This window comes from Hylobates moloch, unplaced genomic scaffold (genome assembly GCF_009828535.3).
Source record: "Hylobates moloch isolate HMO894 unplaced genomic scaffold, HMol_V3 SCAFFOLD_20, whole genome shotgun sequence".
Lineage (NCBI taxonomy): Eukaryota > Metazoa > Chordata > Mammalia > Primates > Hylobatidae > Hylobates > Hylobates moloch.
In genome coordinates this window covers 11,153,060-11,176,139 of record NW_026652295.1, presented here as the reverse complement: position 1 = coordinate 11,176,139, position 23,080 = coordinate 11,153,060, and the positions used below count along the sequence as shown (strand labels likewise).

Sequence of the window (23,080 nt, the reverse complement as noted above, 5' to 3'; positions counted from 1 at the left end):
TCTGAAAGGTGGAAAGAAGGCAGACTAGCTAGGAACCTCAGAACCTAAAAAATGACATGACAGAGGGTTCTCTACCTTTTTTTATTTTCCCCATATATCCCAAATCAGGTACTAAAAAAGCCAATAATCTTGTAATGTCCACAAACACAGACCAAACAAAGCCCAACAAAATCCCTCTCTGTTGAGCCAAAGGATCAGAAATGGAACAGTCTAGCAAAATGGAAAATTTTTAGAAAAGTAAACACTGCACTGTAGCCAAGCACCACAGTGGGGTAAAAAGACCCTATGGCCACATTCCCACTTACACCAGCAAAGGCTAAGTTGAGAACCTAGACTTCCATCCTTATCAAACTGTAGAAAGGCTTCCCAATCTCTTTGCCAGGTTGAGTAGGGAGCCCAGACTTCCATTCCCAATGAGCAGTAATGAGTGTCCCACTTGAGGTGTCAGTGTAGACCATGTGGGAGCCTAGACTTCCACCCCAGTCAAGGGGGTGGAAGTCCAGGCACATCTCCTTCCTGATGAGGTAGTGTCTGAGAGGCCTTGTGAAGAGTTGAGAATTTCACTACTACCAGTAGTAATGAGCCAACCCTCCACCATGGTGTCAGTAGGGATCACATGGTGAGTGGTATTGAGGCACTCCTATGCCTCCCAGCCAGTATATCAAAGAGGTATATCTGGAGGCCTAGGGGAAGCCAGAACTCCCATCACCATGACAGTAATAAGGACCTTTCTCCCCAGGTGTCAATAGAGGCAGAGTGGTGAGCCTGGATTTCTGTTCCCACCTGCAGAAACAAGGGTATATCTCTCATCTCCTCCCAAAGTGGTAGCAGAAAAAGACCACCAAAATATAAAGTTCATTAAGATTTACAGTTTCATAATGTAAGACTCAATATGACCAGTTTCAATCTAAATCACTCATACCAAGAAACAGGAAGGTCTCATACTGCATTAAAAAATACAAGTAATAGAGGCCAATGCTGAAATGAATGGGATATTAGAGTTGTTTGACAAAAATTTTAAAGCAGCCATCATAAAAAGTCCTTCAACACACAACTCAGAACATGCTTGAAACAAATTTAAAAATAAAGTCTTAGCAAAGAAATAGGAAATATAAAGTAGAGCTAAATGGAAATTTTAGGACTGAATATACAATAACTGAAATTTTTTTAATGCTGTAGATGAACTTAACAAAAGAACGGAGGGAACAGAGGAAAGATTCAGTGAACCTGAAGATAGAATAGAAATTACTCAATGGTATCAACAGAGTAAAAATAGACTAGAAAAAAAAATGAAAAATGAACAGAGCTTCAGGGACACATGGGACTATTACAAGAAAGCTAACATTTGTGTCATTAGAGTCCTAGAAATAGAAGGGAAAAGACGTTGAGACTGAAAAATATTCAAAGAAATAATGGCTGAAAACTTTCAACTTTCATCAAAGACATAAACCTGCAGCTCAAGGAGCTGAGAAAAACCTAAACAAGATGAACCCAAAGTAATCCACACTCAGGTATGGAGTCAAATTTCTGAAAACTAAAGACAAAGAAAAAATGTTGGAAGCACTGAGAGAGAAACAACTCCTTACTTATAGGGGGAGAACAATTTGAATAATAATCGGTTTCTCAACATAAACCAAGGAGGCCAGAAAGAATTGGCACATTTTTCAAGTGCTGAAAGTAAAGAACCATCAACCCAGAATCCTATGTCCAGTAAAAATATCTTTAAGGAATGAAGAGGAAATCAAGACATTCTCAGCTGAAGAAAACCTAAGTGAATTTGTTACCAACAGACCTATTGAAAAAGAAGCTCTTTAAACAGAGAGGGAACAACATAAAACAATCATGCAGTGTCAGGAATGTAAAAAGAACATAAGAAAAAATATAGGTAAATACAATGTATTTTTCTTCTTCTCTTGAATCCTCTAAATCACGTTTGAGGATTGAAAGAAAAAATACGACAGTGTTTGCTATGGTGCTCAAAATATGTAAAGAAAATATTTAAGATAATTGTGTTACAATGGGGGAGGGTAAAGGGACATAAAAGAAAGGTTCTTATACTTCACTTGAACTGGGAAATGGTGATACCAGTAAACTATGATAACGTATGTGTATAGAATGTTATACCTTGAGTAACCTCTAAAAAATATTTAGAAAGATATATATTCATGAACACTATAAATAAATCAAAATTGAATTCTAAAAAATGTTCAAATAACCCACAGGAAGACAGGAACAAGTAAATAAATGAAAACTGGAGCAGATAGGAAACAAAAACTAAGATGGCTGACTAACATAACAATAATTACATTAAATTTAAATGATCTAAACCTTCCAATTAAACAACAGAGACTGGCAGAATGAATTTTAAAACATGACCCAACTATATACTTTTTGTAAGAATATGACTTTAAATGTAATAATACAATCATATTGAAAGAAAAAGGATTAAAAAATCATGCAAACACTAATCAAAAGAAAGCAGGAGCGGCTATATTAGTGTCAGATAAAGTAGACTGTAAAGAAAATTACCAGAAACATAAAGGGACATTTATAATAATAAAAGTTTCAATTAACCAAGAAGATATAACAATCTTATATGTGTATACATCAAACAACAGAGCTGCAAAATATGTAAAGCCAAAACTGATAGAATTTAATGGAGAAAGAGATAAATCTACCATTACAAGATCTTAGCACCCTCATCTCAAAAATTAATAGAATGATTAGATAGGAAAGCAGCATGGATACTGAAGAACTCATCACCATCAACTAACAAAATCTAATTGGCATCTACAGAACACTTCACCTAGCAATAGCAGAATATAAGTGCCCACAGGACATAGACCAAGATAGACCACATCCTGAGCCATTTAACAAATTCCCCAAAACTGAAAATAATTGAGATGCAGTGTAAGGCCTAAAATAAAGGCTCCATATTGTGTGCTGCCTTGATAGCTGGTAAAATTGAGAGAGCCTCATCTGGCCTAATCACAAGTTCCCCTCCCCACTCTGCTAGTGTGGCTAAGGTCCCCTTAGCCAAGCAACCCTCCTATGAAGAGGAACGGATGCAGTGCCTGCACATCTCTGAGTAGCAAGTTACCCTTGCAGCTATGGAATTATTCAAACATGCCAATCACATATGCCTGTGAAAATCAGGGGATTCTCCATCCTCTTAATACTGCAAAGCCTACCTCACACAACCCCCAGTTGTACACTTTTCCCAAGTGCAACACCTATATAGCCCTGGATGGTGCGCAGTGCCCTCCTATTGCAGGCTATGGGTATATGTAACTGATAAACTGCTGTCAAGCTCATCTGTACAGTATTGAGTGTCTTAAGTTTGGCCATCCCAGGAACCCTAGAGTAGAAATTTCTCCCTTGCCAATGGGATAAATAGAAGACAATAAAAACATGAAATTATTCAGAGCTGTGTTCTCTAACCACAAAGGAATCAACCAAAAATGAATAATAGGAAGACCAAAACAATCTCCTAACACCAAAAAATGAAGCAACAAACTTCTAAATAATCTGTGGATAAAAGAGAAAATCTGAAGGGAAGTAAAAAAAGACTTGATGAGTAACCAAAGATGAAAAATAAGGAGAGAGACAAAGGGATTAAGGTGATTTGAAGTTTAGATGCTGAGAGAAGACAAGCTAGCCATCATAGATCATCTTAAGAAATCAATGCAGGCTGGGCGCGGTGGCTCACGCCTATGATCTCAGCCCTTTGGGAGGCCAAGGCAGGCGGATCACCGGAGGTCAGGAGTTCGAGATCAGCCTGGCCAACATGGCAAAACCCCGTCTCCACTAAAAATACAAAAATTAGCCAGGCGTGTTGGTGGGTGCCTGTAATCCCAGCCACTCGGGAGGCTGAGGCAGGAGACTCGCTGGAACCTGAGAGGCAGAGGCTGCAGTGAGCCGAGATCGTGCCACTGCACTCCAGCCTGGGCAACAGAGCAAGATTCTGTATCAAAAAAAAAAAAAATCGATGCAGATTTGTGAATTTCATCAACTAGTTAGCCAACTTGGAAAGTAGAAGCAGGTACAGAGTTCTGAGACAAAAGATTGATAGATGGAAGATGGAAAGAGAAAGCTGAAGCTAAACTACGGAATACCGACCAGAAACAGACCCGAGTGAGTTGCCTTCACAGGACACAGCAATAAGCCCATGGAAGAAGGTGGGAAACAGCTGAGGTTGTGGTGTGAAACTAAAACATTCCTTCCTTTTCTCTGATGTCCAGTATCCCATTGTTTAGCTCTTTTTGGTTGGAATTCTGACAAGGAACGTGGACACTTTAATAATATGATGGAAGTTCTCTGCAAAGTGGTCCACTCTGGGCAAGCACAAGTTATTCTTATTATCTTTTCTTTACCTTCATGGGAACTCAGGCCCTTTTACCTGTTCAGAACTTACAGATATTTGGGAGACTATTTTGCAATTATAACTACAAAGAAATGAGAAGAGGCAAAAAAAAAAACTCCACAGTTTAATTAACATTTTTCATATTTTATAATTTAGCACTTCACTCAATCTATTCGACTTGACTTTTTATAGTCTCATCAAGTAACCTTTGCTCAGGTCAGAACAAATATTTCCCTGTTCATGAGTAAGCCAAGCTCATTTCTGTTCCCAAATTTCTGAAAGTTAATTAGTTTTATTCTCTGACAGGGTAGCAATGACTAACTTTTAAAAGTCAGAGCAGTCTAATTGAAATAGCACTGATTATATGTAACACATATTACATAATACATATATAATTATATGTATAATTATCTCTTTAAATATGCATAAACCATATCTAGATATAGGCATTGGTCTATATATTTATAATATTTATATATTTATAACTGAAAGGATAATTATAGAACGTGATTAATATTCATCTCTGGGTTATGGCCTACATGTTAATGCCAAAGGCAAGAAAGAATTCAGTCACCAATTGCTACACACATAGCATTCAAATCAATTAGTGCAAGAATGCCCATGGGCGTGTGTGCACACACACATACAAGCATACATAACTCAATTCTCTTTCCAGTTTTCTTATAAACATCTCCGTCTGCAAAAAATTCTAAAGATTTTTACAAAGTATGACACACCAGTTAGGAAATCATAATGTTCATTATTCATAACATCATGCACCATGACCGAATTATGATCTAAGTGCTTTGGGGTAATGGAGAAAGATTCATAGCCTCAAGGAGGAATATTTTATGGCTAATTTTCTATTATCCTTTCTATGCCATTCTAGGAATAAGTAAAATAATTTCACCGATTTTTCTGTAACTTTTCTGGTGTCTAATTGTGGTGAAGAACATCAAAAATTATTGCAGAGAAAATCACCCTCCACTAATTCTCCATTTTTATGTTTATTTTTTACATTATATTTTTCCTTTATAACATATACAAAGCAATTTAACACAAAAACACAACTTAAAACATCTAAGCTGTGGAAAGGAGAATGTGTGTGGTGTAGTCAATAGGTAAATACTGTATTTATAAATATGCACATACACAGTCTCTATTTATCACAACATTATTTCTGTTTAATTCACTTTTTGGTGACTATTATTCTCAAATATTTTGGAAGTGCTTTGACAGCTTAAAAGAAGAAAGTGAAGGAGAGTGAAGGACGGCATAACTTATAAAAACATCTCATATATTGAAAATGCTGATGATAGAATTCATTTAAAATGTGTAACACAAAATTGGATAAATATAAAGAAATTGTAAGATCACAGTTATGCAAATCTAGGCATGTAATAAATAGCAAGAACACTAGAAGGAAATACATCAAAATATTATTTGTTAGAGGTAGAAAGGAGTGGATATTTTTCCTTAGCCAACTCTCTTGTAGTTTCAAAGTTTTTTATGATGAACTTATCTTCCTTCTGTCTAACAAAAAAGATTGTCTTCATATAAGGTAAAATAAAACTGGCCTCAAGAGTTAAGATTGTTAAGTTAAAAAAGGAACATTGTCTGTTTAAATCTTAATTGGAGATAATTTCTTCTAGAAGAGATGTCGAACCTTAAGAAAACAATTTCTGGTGTAAGCCAATATTTTTGTACTCTAAGTTCTGTAACTAAAGCAATTTTATATTTAATCCTGTGGTAGAACTGGTTGCTAGGGTACTAAATTACCAGTTTATATAAGAAGACCCAGCTAAGGCATTGATTAGAAATGAGGCAAAAATTTGGGGAGTGCTTGCTAAAAAAGGGCAAAAAAGAAAAGTCCTCATAGAAAAGGCTCATAAGTTTTCAGAGGTGAACATGACCATGATGAGACATTTTTGTATAATCAAAACAAAGCCATGGCAATTGCACAAAGGAGTAACATGAGACAGTATAAATAACATAGACATTAGAGTCAGACAAGCCAATGCTCAAATCCCTCTCTGCTCCTTCCCATGATTTTCTACAAGTTATTTATCCTATCAAGCCTTAGCTTTCTCATCTATAAATGGCAAAGAATCATAACTGTCTCATGATATTGTTGGGAAGATTAAATATAGCAAAATAGACATATATGCCTGGTATGAGGTAAATATTGAGGAATCGCTTCCTTCTTGCATAACCAATGATAAGTTTTCAAGAAGTTAGCTCTTTGCCTATTTCTTTAAATAAACATTTTACCTTTTCTTCTCTTATAAGTTAGGAATGCATTTGTCTTCAACTACAGAAGAACCAGCCTCAAAATTGGCTCATGTAACAAGATATATGATGAAGACGATTGTCAGCACTGGCTTAGTTGCTCATTAATGCCACCAAGGGCCAAGTTCTTTCCACATTTTCTCTCCACTATCCTTAGTGGGTTGGCTTTCATACTCATTTTTCTTGCCTCAGGGCTAAAAGATGACCACTGAAGCTTCAAATATCACATAAAAATTGAAGGTGGAAAGAAAACACAGAGGCAAAAGTCCTTTCATCTAAAGTTTTACCTTTTTATTTAACAAGAAATTTCCAGTTACACCTTATTACCTGATACCTAGTAAAATGACTGGGCAAGGAGAATGAGGTCTTTGAAATATTTCTTCACAATCTTATTGAGATATAAGTCTCATATCATCGAATTCACTCATTTTAAGTATACAGTTTAATGTTTTTTAGTGCATTAACAAAATTGAGCAACCATTACCACAGTCAATTTTAGAACATTTTCATCACCCCCAAAAGAAACCCTGTACCCATTAGCTGTCACTCTCCATTTTCTCCCAACTTACCCAGACCTGGGCAATGACTAATCTACTTTCAATCTCTATAGATTTGCCTATTCTGAATATTTTATATAAACAGAATAATATAGCCTGTGATCTTTTGTGACTGTCTTAGTTTACTTAGCATAACATTTTGAAGGCTTTCATGTTGTAACATATACGATTACTTTAAATGTTTTTGCCAAATAATATTTCATCATACAGATATAGCACATGTGACTTGTCCATTTATCAATTCATGGACATTTGGGTTGTTTTCACTTTTTAGTTATTATAAATAAAGTCATAGATATTTGTGTGTAAGTTTTATATAAACATGTGTTTTCATTTCTCTTGCATCTATGCCTAGGAGCAGAATTCTTAAGTCATATGTTAATTTGATAACCCTATATTTAACCTTTTGAGGGACTTATCAGCTGTGTTCCAAAATGGCTGCACCATTTTACATTTTCACAAGCAATGGTATATATATCCTTGAAAATGTTCCATGTGTGCTTCTGATGAACTTATATTATGCTCTTGTTGAGTGGGGTATTAAAATCGCCAACTATTTTGTTAGATTGTCTATTTCTCCCTTCCAATTCTGTCAGTTTTTGTTTTATATATTTTGGGGCTCTGCTGTTAGGTGCATATATGTTTATAATTATTATATCTTTATAATATAATGTGATAGATTGACCCTTTTATCAGATAATAAGCTCTGTTATCTCTAGTAATATTACAGATAGTCCCCAAGTTATGAAGTTTTACTTAATTTTTCAGCTTTACAATGGTGCCAAAGAAATGCACATTGAGTACATTTCTTAACTTACAATGGAGTTATGTCGGGATAAATTGATCATAAGTTGAAAATGTCATAAGTCAACTCCACAATATTTTCACCTTACAATGGGTTTATTAGTTTATAACCCCATCATGAGTCAAGGAGCATCTGTTTTTGTTTTCAAGTCTACTTTATCTGATAGCACATTCACTCCAGCTCTCTTATGGTTGCTGTTTGAGTGATACTTTCAACCTATTTTTATCTTTGAATTGAATATATGTCTCCTGTGTATTGAATATAGTTGAATCTTCTTATTTTTCAATTCAATCTGACAATCTCTTCATTTGATTGGATTGTTTAATCCATTCACGTTTAATGTCATTATATTTACATTTTGTTGTATTTACATCTGCCATTTTACTTTCTCTTTTTTCTATTACTTATCTTTTCCCATTTCGTTCCTCTCTTACTGCTTTCTTTTGCATTAAGTGAGTATTTTCTATTGTAACATTTTAATTCCTTTAATGATTTTTCACTATAGTTTTCAGTTATTTTCTTAATGGTTGCTCTAGGATTGCAATATACATACACACACACCAGCATGCACCTATCTTTAGGAGTTTTTACCAATCAATAAGCAAAAACATGTATTAAATATCTATGTGTATATAAAAGGCACTGAGCTAGCAGCTTTTTTCTGATATCTGAATTCCAAAATTCAAGGGGTTTTATTACTAGCTAAAGGTAGTACTACCTAAGCAAGAAAAGAAAGAAGGCAATATTGTATCCCATGCATACTCTGACACAATGTTCTTTAAGACCAGGTCACCCACCTGTTGGTTATTTTAAGAAGGGGAATTCTGGCGGCAGCTGGGACTCTGCCATAAATAACTTAGACGCCAACGTTCTAACACTGAAACCTTCTTGTCACATCTTTCTAAATGAATTTTGGAGGTATCTCAGGTAACTGGTCTGTCCAGAGCCATAGAAAATGGCAGAATCATGCTTATGTTCATGACCATTTTTTTTTTTATCCGCCCTGTCCACCTGCAAGCTGGCTGTGGGCTTCGAAGAACTTTCCTTAGTGGGAAGGGCTGAAGAACAGCACACAATCATCATTGTTACTATCTCAGGCTATTGACATCAACTCAGTCAAATAATTAAACCCACTCATATTTCAAAAGCTTTTAGTAACTACCATGGCCATTAATTTTAACCTCAAAATTCTACTCTTGGCATTTGAAGTTCTGCCAGAGTTCCTGATTACTTTGAATATTTGTCTGCTCCAAATCTCATGTTGAAATTTGATCCCTTGTTGGAGGTGGGGACTGGTGGGAGGTGTTTGGGTCACGGGGGCGGATCTCTCATGAATGGCTTGGTACTGACTTGTGGTAATGCAGGAGTTTTTGCTCTATTCGCTTACCTGAGAGCTGGTTGTTTGAAAGGGCCTGGTACCTCTCCCCTCTCTCTCTTGCTCCCTTCCTCTTGCTAAGTGATGCCTGCTCTCCTTCATCTTCTGCTGTGAATGGAAGCTCCCTGCAGCCCTCACCAGAAGCAGATGTTGCCACCTTGCTTTTTGTACAGCCTGCAGAACTGTGAGCCAACTAAGCCTCTTTTCTTCATAAATGACCCATTCCTCAGCTGTTCCTTTATAGCAAATGCACTGAGATAACTCCTAACCTCCCGGTGACTATGCTTCTGACCCACTGCAGCTTCATTGGCTCCTTCCTCACTCTGATTCTTCACCTGATTCACTGCTTTCTATTCTAATGGCTTCCCTGTTACCAAGAAGAGCTCAGTATCCACCTGTTTCCCCAAAGGCCTCCCTCTCATGCGAACTGAAAAAATCTTGGCTGGACGCCATGGCTCATGCCTGTAATCCCAGTACTTTGGGGGGCTGAGGCTGGCAGATCGTGAGGTCAAGAGATTGAGACCATCCTGGCCAACATGGTGAAACCCCGTCTCTACCAAAAACACAAAAATTAGCCAGGCGTGGTGGCACACACCTATAGTTCCAGCTACTTGGGAGGCTGAGGCAGGAGAATCACTTGAACCCGGGAGGCGGAAGTTGCAGTGAGCCAAGATTGCATCACTGCACTCCAGCCTGGTGACAGAGCAAGACTCTGTCTCACAAAAAAAAAAAAAAGAAGAAAAGAAAACTTGACCTAAGAAGTATACCATACATCCATGTGACACATACTATGTGTGCAAGTGTTTTCTACATCATGGTAATTTGTAGGGAGGCTCACCTGCCCAGAGGTAAATAAAATTCAAGTTACTCAAAACCATGACATTAATGAATTCAACCTTAAAACTAGCATTAAAAATAACAACAAATACTCATGTTCAAGTGGGAACTTGAGCCACTGTCTTAATGGTTCTTCCAAAACTCAGCAAAAACAGGTTCTTTAAAGTTGATTTGAATATCTTTTGTTTATTTTGTTTATCACTTGATTGGGACTGGAACATTTTTGTTGCTGTGCCCTTTTTTTCACACTATGTGTCAATGCACAACAATTCATTTGGCTTTGACTGGCACTGGCATTTTCTCCCAATATGGACATTTGCAGATAAGAAGACCAAACCGTATACACGTATATGTACATACCTTTACATATAAGCTCAAGCACAACTAATACCCCACTTTTGTGAATGAGATTTAATCACTATATATCACATCTTAAATAAGAATTGTATAATCTCTAAAACATCCTAGTACAGAGTCTCATACTTAGAAGGTATTCAATAAATATTTGCTGTAGCAACCACAGAAGATTTAGCTCACAAAAAGTCTAAGTGATTATCAATATAGCAGACCTTAGTGGGAACCCTTATTTATTATTTGATTTCCAAATATGAAATACATTCAACCTCACCTTTGTTTTCTTCCATGGATTTCGAGAAGGCCTTAACGGCTTTGGAGTTTCAGAGCCAGCCTTTTCTTAAATTGCTTTTCTTCTATGCTGTATATTAACCTATGGTTTTAAAAGATACTAAGCATATCCAAATAATCATCCAATTTTATAAGAAGAGAGTTGTGTTCATGGAAGTGCTTTTCCTACTACCAGTGAAAAGGAAGAATTTTCTGATAATTGTCGGGCTATCTGAGGGTCAGTGGAACAGATTAACTGACATCGACATCCTACATCTCCTCAACAGGAATACTTCTGAGCTGGTGTCCTTCACCCTTTCTAGGAACAAACAACTAATTTACAAAGCTAGCTTTAAGTAGTATTGATACGGAAGTGCTGGGAAGAGAAGAGTGTGGTCGCTATAAATGATAGGGAAGTGGGAGAAGAGAAGCGCTGGGTAGAGGAAGGGCGTGGCCCCTGGCTAGGGCTCCACCCCCACAGACCCAGGTGAGAATGGGCGCTTCTGCCTTCGCGCCCAAATGTTGCATTTTCCAAGACCACCCTGACCTGCCACACCCCCATCCTGGGCCTATAAAAACCTGAGACCCTAGCGAGGCAGAGACAGAAGCGGCTGCAGGTCCAAAAGAGCACATCGCGGCGGAAGAACGCATCGGCCCCAGCCCTGGCATGCCGATAGGCCACTGACCAGCAGAACGACGTGGAGTTTGCCGGGGCAGTCTGAGGAGAGCCAGGGCCGGTGGCCGACTCCAGGAGAAAACCATCTCCCTTCTGGCTCCCCCTTCTGCTGAGAACTACTCGATAAAACCTTTGCACTCACTCCATTCTTCAAGCCCCCGCGTGATCCGATTCTTCCGGTCCACTAAGGCTAGACATCCCGGGATACGGAAATTCCTCTGTCCTTGCGACAAGGTAGAGGGTCTAATTGAGCTAACACAAACTGCCTGTAGACGGCAAACTAAAAGAGCACCCTGCAACCTACGCCCACTGGGGCTTCAGGAGCTGTAAACATTCACCCCTAGACAGGGCCGAGGGGTCGGAGCCCTACAGCCTGCCCGTCTGTGTGCTCCCCTAGAGATTTGAGCAGCGGGGCGCTGAAGACGCCAGCCACTCCCCTGTCCTGCACCCTGCTAGGCGGACAAGGGAACCTTTCCTGTTTCAGTATTTAACAATGATAGTCATTGGGCAGAAGTTTTGATGCTGGTTTGCTTCAACTAGTTTAAGTAGATCTATTCCTTGGTTGTCTAAAGAACCTGGTCTTCCTCTCTCTCTCGCTCTTTTCGTCTTGCTGTGTGATGCCTGCTCTCCTTCGCCTTCTGTGAGTGGAAGCTCCCGGCAGCCCTCACCAGAAGCAGATGCTGGTGCCATGCTCCTTGTACAGCCTGCGGAACTGTGAGCCAAATAAGCCTCTTTTCTTTATAAATAAGGCTCTTCCTTTATAAAGATCAAGATTCGTGAAGCAATAAGAGTAATTTATGTTAGTTTAGTTTGAACATTTATGATGCAGCCAACTAAGAATCTCATGAAAATATATATCATGGAATCCTGAGCACCATGTTCCTGGTCTTGTTCTTCCTAATGTTTCTTCCAGACACAGACACATATGTTGATGGGTTTCTGCAGGAGTCACTTGCAGAAAAGGAGATCTCCCAAGGAGGGATTGAGCATCAAAGGTGGGTAGAATGTAACTACCACTGCCAGTTAGGTTGCAGGCATTTAACAGCTCCTAGTAGCGCTGTGAGAGTCATGTAGGCACTGCAAATCCAAAGAAGGCTCTGGGGACTCTGACCACATCCCTCTGTGACATTCTGCCACATGTAGGCGCTGGGTAGGAAGGCACATCTCCTGTCAGGGACCTCCATGAAAAAGAGGTCCTTGTTCCTTGCGTCTTCCAGGACAAGAGATCTCTAGTGGGACCAGAACAAAGGGCACTGAACTCCATATAATTAAAAAGTCAATTGACTGAAATATCTGGGTCACTAACACACTCCTATACCATGGATTCTACTGGATGATACAAGGATAGTGTGCCGTCTGTCTTGTCCAGAACTGTATTCCTAGCAGGCAGTCCAATGCCTGCTGCAGAATAGGCATTCAGGAAATAGATTTCAACCGAGCAAATTGCATGAGCTGTTGGGATAGGGGTAAAGAAACTGCGGTATCGTGTTTCCATAACTGCTGAGGTTGGTTCACAGCTGTCAGGTGTTTCAGCTCCAAGGTCAGCCCTGAAGGGCAGCTGGTAAAGGCAGTAGAATTCACCCAGCCTTAGGCCTAATCTTTAACCATTCCCTCTAAGCCTCTTGCTGAATGGAGCTCCTGAAAGCACTTCTGCAGACATCGGTGTGGTTAGAATTGCTCAGTGCTTTCTGCTAAGGCTAGCGTTTCTTGGCTAACACTGAACTTGGTGTAACTTGGCTTGGATGCATGGTTGATCCCTAATGTGATAACAGGGTTAAATGGTGACTCACATTTTCTTTTCACCTTAACACGAGTGAGGACTCTTGGGAGTTTACTATTCTGTAAGTTTGCTAAAGTTCGTTGATTTTTCTTCTCTCTTCCTTACCACATTAATTTGGAAGAGAAGATATTTGCTCATTCACAACACTCAAGTCAGACTAAATATTCACTTTTGAGTGTGTATGTGACTTTACTATTAGTAAAAATTCTTAAAAAATGAAAAAAGTCAAAATGTGCCCTTACTGTAAGTATGTAGACAAAGAATTTATTAGAGAAATACCATGGAAAATCTATCTAGTGGTTAAACCAGAGAAAAGAAATCAGAAAATTATTTACTTCGTTTGCACATACTAAAGTAGCTGGTTATCTTTGACAAATCAGTTAACCTCTCTGCAACTTGGGTTTGTTACAGCGGTGACCAACAATGTAATCACTCTGAGTTAGTAGACTAAGAATACCTTCTGCCCACCTGAGAGCTTTCCTTTGAAGAGATGCCATTGTTTTATATCCCAACCTATCGGGTTTCTATGTTTGATTGGTGGGAAGACAGTGCATTGCACAATGCCTGGTCCATAACAGATGCTCAAGGAATATTTGTTGACTCAATTAATGAATGATTGAGGTGCTCAATATTCCTGAGAAATTTTCCTTTATTCTAGACAGAGTTTTGGAGTTTGTTCTATTCAAGCAAACAAGCTTGCTCTGAATTCTGTGGGTAGGAAAAAACGTCAGCCCGACAGCTTTTTCTCCCCCTCCCGCCCCCCACCGTGAATGAGAAAAACAAAACAAAACATTTGAAGTAGTATAAAGAGGCAAATGTAGACCCCAAACACTATTAAATACAATTCAATTGTTCTTAATTGAGCTCAATCAAATTGTTTCTCACTTTGAAAGTTGGAGAATATGTCTTCCTTGCTTGGCAGGCACTTTTAACACTTCGGAAGAAATTACTGGATTGACAGAAAGAAGCTCAGAGAAACGCATATGGAAATTAAATAATTGAACACCGTCATATCCAATTGATTTAAAGAAACGAAGTGCCTATTCTTTCTCCTGCTAGGCTAATTTACTATTCCAATTGACTGCAACGTGGCATTCAGCAAATATCAAATAGCTGCATGTGTCAGGGGCTTCCTTGTCCTCCACACTGACCTTGGATTAACCCTTCACCTCTCACTCCACAGCTAATTAAATCCAGTGGCAGTTCAGTGAGACATTCTTCGCTGAAATATTTAGTGAGGGTCTTAAATTCCTTCATACTTGTCCCAACCGCTATGTCTACCTCCCACAGTACATCTGCTTTAATGTCACAATATTTTGTCAAAAAACTGCAGGACTGCCATGGTAACATCATAAACCCGTCCCTCGCCCAACTCTTCAAGCAGTTTATAAAAATCCAGCTGTAAAAATTGGCCATAGGCTGCATGAACTGGTCGTTTAATGTGTGGTAGTTTACCTCTTTTCCCTTTTTTCTTCACCACTCCCACTCCAAAAATCACTCATTTAAAAATATTTACGAAGTCATTTAACATTTATTTAGCCATCAAATAGGAAATTGGAGTTGAGCTCAAGTTGACTTTTCTTGCTATTATACTGCTTTCTAAGGTCAAAATTGTCACTTTTTTTTTTTCTTTTTGCCATCTGGATGAGTTCAGCTGAAATCAGAAGTTCATTTTTATCCCTCTCTCATTTCCTCTTTTGTGGAAATCTTCACTTCTCTAAGTGCCTTTTAAATTCAGTGGTAGCCCCATATACAGAAAATATACATAGGTATTTGTGGGAAAAGGGACAGAGATGGGAGGGACAAATCATTCTAGCATAGGAATCACCTTCATTTTCCTGGATCACATTTAACTGCACTTGAAATAGGTGAACCTGTTCCTTTTACTTTTTTCTTCAAAGAAAAGTCACATAAGGTATCTGTGTCTCCATCATTCTTACTGGTTAGAGGTTTTCCCTTTGCACTGATTTGGGCACATGTCTGGAAATCCCATTTGTCCCTATCCTAAGGCTTTAGATAAGGTGGAGTGAGGTTCCCTAACGCATACTGGGTGAAGCTAACACAAGGGAACCCTGTCACCTAAGGAGAGGGAGATTTCTAAGTTTTGTGGAGTTATTTTTTTGGTTTTTGTTTTTTCTGCTTTTACTTTTTATTTTTTTGTAGAGATGGGGTCTTGCTGTGTTGCCTGGACTGGTCTTGAATTCCTAGACTCAAGTGATCTTCTTGCCTTGGCCTCCCAAAAAGCTGGGATGACAGGCATGAGCCACGGATCCTGACCCGTTTTGTTCTTAAATAAAATTAAACTTGTTAGACAAAAAGAAAGAAACAAAAAATCCAAGAAATCAACCAATATCTCCTGGAACTATTTTGAGTTAGAGCCATGGAAAGAATATAAATACATCAGCGCGGATGAGGCTTCAAGACGCCTGACAAGAGGCGCCCAGCACTCGCCTCCTCCACAAAGAAGAACCAAAACAGCGAGTAGAAAAACGCACGTTGAATAGAGCGTCTGGGAGACCACACTAGAATTCAGCAGGAAAGTGACAGGGGACCCTGGGGGCAGGGAAGGAGAGGGCAGCAAAGCAGCCAGGCAGCCAGGATTGGCTGGGGGAGAAGAAGGTAAGTGAGAGGCCCCAGTGGTCCACACAAGCACAGCAGACTCCTACAGTCCTAGGCGCAGAACAGCCCCTTGGCCTGTTGGGGGGCTCTGAGACTAGTACAGCCAGCCATCTGCAGTAGGCATTGTTCCAAAGATGGGTTCACACTGGGTCCTACACACCCCTGGGACCCAAGCAGTGGCAGTGCAGTGCATTTGGGGGGCCCATCCCCCACCAGATTACACCTTGCCTTAGGTCCTAACCACCCCCGCACCCCACATGCCTGGAGTACCACTGACATACCCCATATCCACCCCGGGGTGCTACAGAACTACCACAGGATCCTGCAATCCCACCACTGTTATTTATCCAAAGGAAAGGAAATCAGTACATCAAAGGGATACCTACACCTTGTTTCTTTCTTTCTTTTTTTAGACAGGGTCTCACTGTGTCACCCAGGCTGGAGTTCAGTGGTGCGATCACAGCTCACTGCAGCCTTGAACTCCTGGGCTCAAGTGGTCCTCCCTTGTCAGCCTCCTGAGTAGCTGGGGCCACAGAGGCATGTCACTACCACTGGCTATTTTTTTTTGTTTTTTGTGGAGATGGAATCTCTCTATGTCGCCCTGGATGATCTCAAGCATTATCATTATCTATGTTCCTCTGGTCCTGGCCTCAAGCAATCCTCCTGCCTCAGCCTCCCAAAGTGCTGGGATTACAGGTATGGCCTGGCAGAGTTTGTATATTTACTAAAGCCCTATTAACAATACACAAGATACAGAATCAACCTAAGTGTCCACTGACAGATGTGTGGATAAAGAAAATGTGGTAAATATCCACAATGGAGTACTACTCAGCCCCCAAAAAAGAATGAAATCCTGTCATTTGCAGCAACACGGGTAGAACCAGAGGTCATTATGTTACGTGAAATAAACCCGGCACAGAAAGACAAACATCCAATGTTCTCACTCACATGTGGGAGCTCTAGAAGTTGATCTCATGGAGGTAGAAATTAGAACGATAGTCACCAGAGGCTGGGAAGAGTGTGTTTTGGGGAGATGAACAGAGGTTGGATAATACATTAAAAGTGTATGTATATATATATTTAGATAAAAGAATAAGTTTCAGTGTTCCATAACATAATAGGGTGGCTGTAGTTAACAATAATTTATTGTATATTTCAAAATAGCTAGAAGATTTGAAATTGTTACCAACACCAATAAATGATAATGTTTGAGGTGATGGAAATCTTAAATACCCTGATTTGATCATTACACACTGTATGCATATATAAAAAAATCACATGTACCCCCCAAATAGGTACAAATATCATGTATTATTTAAAAATTATGTAAGTCCAGTTATGTTCCTTTATATAACATTGAATAGGTTAGATGTCCTTGAGCACAATTTAGTTGGAGGGTTTGATACAATAATCACTTAGGCTAATTTACCTCAGGACAAACATGGAATGCATATAATTAAATAGTTCCTGGTGAAAGAAGCTTGAATGGCCAGAATTGCATATCTAAGTCAAAAATGGAGTTAGGCTGCCTTGGGGCAAACACGGGCAGGGTCTGTTCTGAGGTTGGCCAGCTAAGGCTTATGTCCAAGATGCACAGGAAGGATGCTGATTGTAATGAACAGGGCTGGTCCAGGCACAATCATGACATTGATGAGGTTGAGGAGCTTGTATTTGGGACCCTCTCATCCTCCATTTTCCTTGCCTCTGTACTCACTAGCACTATACTTGATACCTGGTATAGCCACTCAACAAACCCATCCTTTGTGAATGATTGAATTTTACCCCTTTCATTTTTTTTGAAAAATTTGTATAAATTTAAGAGGTACAAGTGTAGCTTTGTTCCATGGATATACTGTAGTGAAGTCTGAGTTTTTAGTGTCACCGTTACTCGAGTAAGGTATACTATAACCATCAAGCAATTTCTCATCCCTCACTCCCCCTCCATCCTCACACCCTTCTCGGATTTTCATTTCTAATTGGTAATGGTAATGCACCATCTCAGGAACTGTATAATTACATCTAACATCAAAAGAGTTATAATGTCTTGAAACTGTTCACCATAGCCTAGCAAATGAAATAACTCAGCTCAGACTACAAAAATTCCCCATTGGCAGTGTGTGGCAGCAGCATCAGAGTCCTTAGTCATAAAATGACAGAGCCACAGAATAGTTGCAATGGAGATGGTTATCAGTCAACTTTAAAAAACTGTTTTCATGCACTCTGCAGCTTGGAATTTCCCCTCTTGCCCCACCACCTTCATGTCAAGAACAGCTGCACATACGGGTCAGCTCTGTAAAGGGCCACACAAATTCATCTGAGATTAGTCTGGAAATTCCCTCCTATGAATGTATTGGTACAATGGAATAACAGGTGATTTTGTGGGGTAAATATGTTTCAATACAACGATCATTCTGAACAGGAAAAAAAAAAAACTCTCTGTTTTCCTCAATGTCTGTTATATTCCAGACAGGGGAAAATGCATAGAAAGGTCAAGACAACATTTCTAGTCTCCACATAAAAAACAAGAGTTTTCTACGTAGGCTGAAGCCATGTGGATGGACGTGAACACCTAGAAAGAGAGTGGAAGGGAAGAAGTTAAGGTCAAAGTCTTGAAGAACTTCAATATTTAATTGTCAGAAAGTGAAAGATAATTTTGAAAAAGGGTCTCCTTTTCCAGAGGAATAAGAGACAAATTGGGAGCATGTCAGGTTTGCAGAAATCCAGAGAAAAGAGGTTTCAAGAAAGTAAGTGTGGATAGTACTCTCGAATTACCCTGTAAGGTCAAGTAAAACAAGCAAAGGAAAAAAGTAAGTAGCATGTTGTGAACTGAATTGTTTCCCATAAAATTCATACATTGAAGCCCTAACTCCCGATGTGACCGTATTTGGAGATGGGGCTTTTGTTTTTTTAGATGGAGTCTTGCTCTGTCGCCAGGCTGGAGTGCAGTGGCGCAATCTCCACCCACTGCAACCTCCACTTCCCGGGTTCAAGCGATTCCCCTGCCTCAGCCTCCTGAGTAGCTGGGACTACAGGCTTGCACCACCACACCTGGCTAATTTTTATATTTTTAGTAGAGACGGGGTTTCACCATGTTGGCCAGGCTGGTCTCGAACTCCTGACCTCATGACTTGCCTGCCTCGGCCTCCCAAGGTGCTGGAAATCAGGACACACACACACGGAGGGAACATCATATGAAGACACAAACCAAGGACAGAGGTCTCGGAAGAAACCAACCCTGCTGACACCTTGATCTGGGACTTCCAGCCTGCAGAACTGTGAGACAGTACATTTCTGTTGTTCAACCCCCCCCAATCTCTGGTACTTTGGTATGGCAGCCCAAGCTAATGCATATAAACAACAAGGAGCACATAGATGACCTACGATAAAGTTGTTTCGGGGAAGGATGAAGGTGGAAAACCGGATTGAAGCATGCTGAAGACTAACTGAAGGTAAGTAAATAAATGAAGTCAGGCTGTATAGACAATTCTTTCAAGAAATTTGAATGTAAAGAGAGAGTGATAAACCAGGAGAAGTGGGGTTTTAAGATTCTAAGGATTAAACTTGAAAAATAGCAAATAATGTATAAGATCATATATGCAAAAATTACCATAAAAAGGTAAAATATTTCTCAGATTAAAGAGCAGAATTACAATTCAATCATCATGCCAATAATAAAAATAACAACAAATCTGTAATAATATTATTTATTGAACAACTAATACGAGCCAACTTGTGAGCTTCATGCTTTATATATTTTAACTAATTCTCTTTACAGCATAATGCCTGGAGCCTAGTAGGTATTTAATACATATTTACTGAACAAATAATGAATGACCGTACAACATAGGTATTATTATTGTTCCCAAGTTATATATGGGGAAATTAAGATTCCTGTAGTTTAAGTAATTTATTCCAGGTTTATATGGCTCCAAAGTGATGATACATCTAAAGTAAAGATGTGTCAAAAGGAAAATGCCCTAAGTGAAAGTTAAAAGAGATTAGAAAGGCTAAAGCTAAGAAGACTTTCATATTGCCATCCAGGACAAAGGGTACCAGGTCAGCAACACCACTGACCTTGGAGAGTCAAACGTCTCCTGGGAAAAGGTACAGAAAGCTTTAATCTAGTGATTAGGATTATTCTAACATGAATTCCCACCTAGGAGCTAGGGGCCAGATTGTAGATCCTGTAGGCCCCTGTAAGAACTCAGCAAGATGATAAATGACTAGTTTTCTCCCCTTACCCTGTGCTAATTTGGACTCTCCAAGAGGGAGACATGCGGATTTAGAGGGGAAAGAGATTTGGGAGAAAGACAGGGAGAAAGGCAGAGGAGGCTGAGGGCCATTAGAACTCAGAGCTGAGACAAGATGGAAGGAGGGAAGGGTGGTTGGGAGCAAGTGTCTTAGACTGCAGTGTGGTTCTAAGAAAGTACAGTTGGCCCTCCATATCCATGGGTTATGCATGCGCAGATTCAACCAACCACGGATTGAATATTTGGAAAAAAATACAAATATAAAACAATACAGTGAAACAACTATTTACATAGCATTTGCATTGTATTAGGTATTTTAAGTAATCTAGAGATTATTTAAGGTATACAGGATGTACAGGATGAGGTTATATGCAAATACTATGCCATTGTAGAGAAGAGATTTGAGTATCCTGGATTCTCAAAGGGGAGTCCTGGACCATGATGCTCACCACAGGAAGTCCTTGTCTTTCAGGAAAGAGCCTGCCCTATGTCCCTGCCACACTCAGCCATTGGCCAGGGGCAGCCCAGGGGAAGCGTAGCCTTGGGCTTTGGGATGTGGGCTGCCTACTGTCGCACATCCTTGGCACAATGTGGTGGTGTATTTCAAAGTGCAATCGTGGAGCTCTGGGTCAATTATGCCACCTACAGCCAAGATCTGCAAGTCCCATTATCACAGCCACCTCATATCCAGTGTTCATTTTTAGCTTCCTACTCAATAAAATTATTTTATATAAATGAGTGAATGGAAATAAAAGTACTAAGGAAATCTTAAAAAAATGGTCCTTTTCAGTTTCTAGTTAACTACCTAAATATTCATAATACTACTTAGTTAAATAAGTCAACCAACAGCAACACACTATCAGGCAACTTAGAATTGGTACGAGATGAATCTTTGACATAAATGTTTAAAATGTTAACGGTGTCTCATAAAATGTCAATTTTATATGTTCTAATAGACAAGACAAGACAAAATAAAAGGCAAAGAAAACACTCTTCTGCTTCCCTATGATCTCTTTAGCTACTAGCCTTGGATCAGCCCAGACCCCAGCTTGCTATCTCTTCTTTCACGCTCTAGCCTTCTTCCCATACTAGCTCCTGTCAAAGTTGCTCCTTGGATTCCCACTTAGCATTTATCTCAAAAGGTCAAACACAAAGCCGCTTGCTCTCCACATATTTGATGCAACAACCATGTGCTGAGAACTTGCTTTCTGCAGGATGGGGATCTGATGAGTCGATGATTGATGATTTTCTAAAGGAAATAAGCAAAGGAGAACAACTGGCCTGCTTTTCTCAAGGCTGTGGGCTAAGAATGTTGCCATATAATGTGCTCATTTGTAAAAGCAGTAAACTGAGTCGCAGAATAAAGAATGATTTTATTTTTACACTTCCTTGAGAGTCGATACCAAAGACAGAAATGTCACATAAAATTTTCAAATCCTGCACCATACTGGAACGACTACCTTGAGATTGCACTACCTTTACAAGCTGAGCACATCAATGCCTGAGATTCATTCACTGTGTGTCTGAGAGGATAAATAAGTGTACTTTTGCAACTGAATATTGATTCTTCAGCATTCTGTCATGTTAGACATACCATTTCAGTTGAATGAAACAATTTTTTTTTCAGTATTGCAAGGGGAAAAAATAATAGCTATAGGACAGAATTTCATGCCTCCTAATATATCGGTTGCATAAATGGGAGTTTCAGTTTTAAATTTACCAGTAACCATGTCTCTCTTGCTTTTGTTACTCTCCCCAGTAATATCCATGCATTTAGGATTTAAAGTGGGGGAGAAAAGAGAATCAAGATCAAGGGAAAACTGAGTTTTTCTTTTCCAGGCTGAAGGAAACCAGAAATTAATAATTATATAATGGATTTTGTAATTGTCCTTTTTCTCATAAGGACTCAAACCTCAACCGCCCTGTCCATGGGACAGTCGACCAGTTTACCAACATCTTCTACTGTTTGTAAGACAAAGCAAAAACTCTATAGAACCTCATTCACTTTACTTAAAGTATTCATTTACTGGGAGCTTTATATTAATATATTCCATGCTAGGAAGTTGAGCAATTCAAAGGGTTAACACAACTTTTTCAGGCTTCAAAAAGATGACTTCCCATTTTGGAGCTTCAAGATCATAGTTGTGGAAAGGTCCCAAAGAAAAGTCACCTGCTCTTCTGTGGATTAGAGAAACAGTGCAGTCCTTAGAGGCAACAGGAGAATGGCCACTCTATGAAACTACTACACATGTGTATATATATATATATATATATATATATATATATATATATGAATACAAAAATATCTGTTGATTTTATTTCATACAATAAACTACTCTATTTTTATGTGTGTCTTTGATCAAAAATTCCAGTTCCCATCCTTGTTTAGTTTGGCTGCACTCACTGGAATTCTATGGCAGAATCCTGTACAGATGAAAATCCATATAGTCTTTATCCTAGTTTACAGAGACTTCAGAAAGTGAGATTACTCAATATCTGTTCCAGAAACTTCTTTCCCTATTTTTTTCTTTGCAGGAGTTCTTCCTCAATAATTTTATCTTTTTGTTTATTTGCTTTAAAAACTATGTATACATGAGGATTTTGATTAAGTAGTTTCTCTACCAACTTTCCAGGCTGCAATAATTGTCGTTGTCTTACACTTTGTTCAAAGATCTTATATTCCAAAACTTAAATATCTGAAAGGCTTTCCTTTTACTTATTTATGAAATACATTTGTTGAGTCTGTGTTGGTCAAGGCCCACACTGGTGCCATGGAGAATGCTTGCAACGGACATATATGTGGAGCTACACAGGGCATTCCTCTGTGCTTGTTTCACCTTGGCTCTGGCTCTCTTCCCTTAGGTTTGCTTAATTGTCACACTGTTAGCAAAGTAGACAAAGAAGT

The 23,080-nt window shown here is 39.1% G+C and overlaps 1 pseudogene; it reads right to left on the bottom strand.

Moving 5' to 3' along the window:
* Window positions 1-11,612, bottom strand: part of LOC116460415 (uncharacterized) — a 34,234-nt pseudogene extending 22,622 nt beyond the window's left edge.
* Between the last annotated feature and the right edge of the window lie 11,468 nt (window positions 11,613-23,080).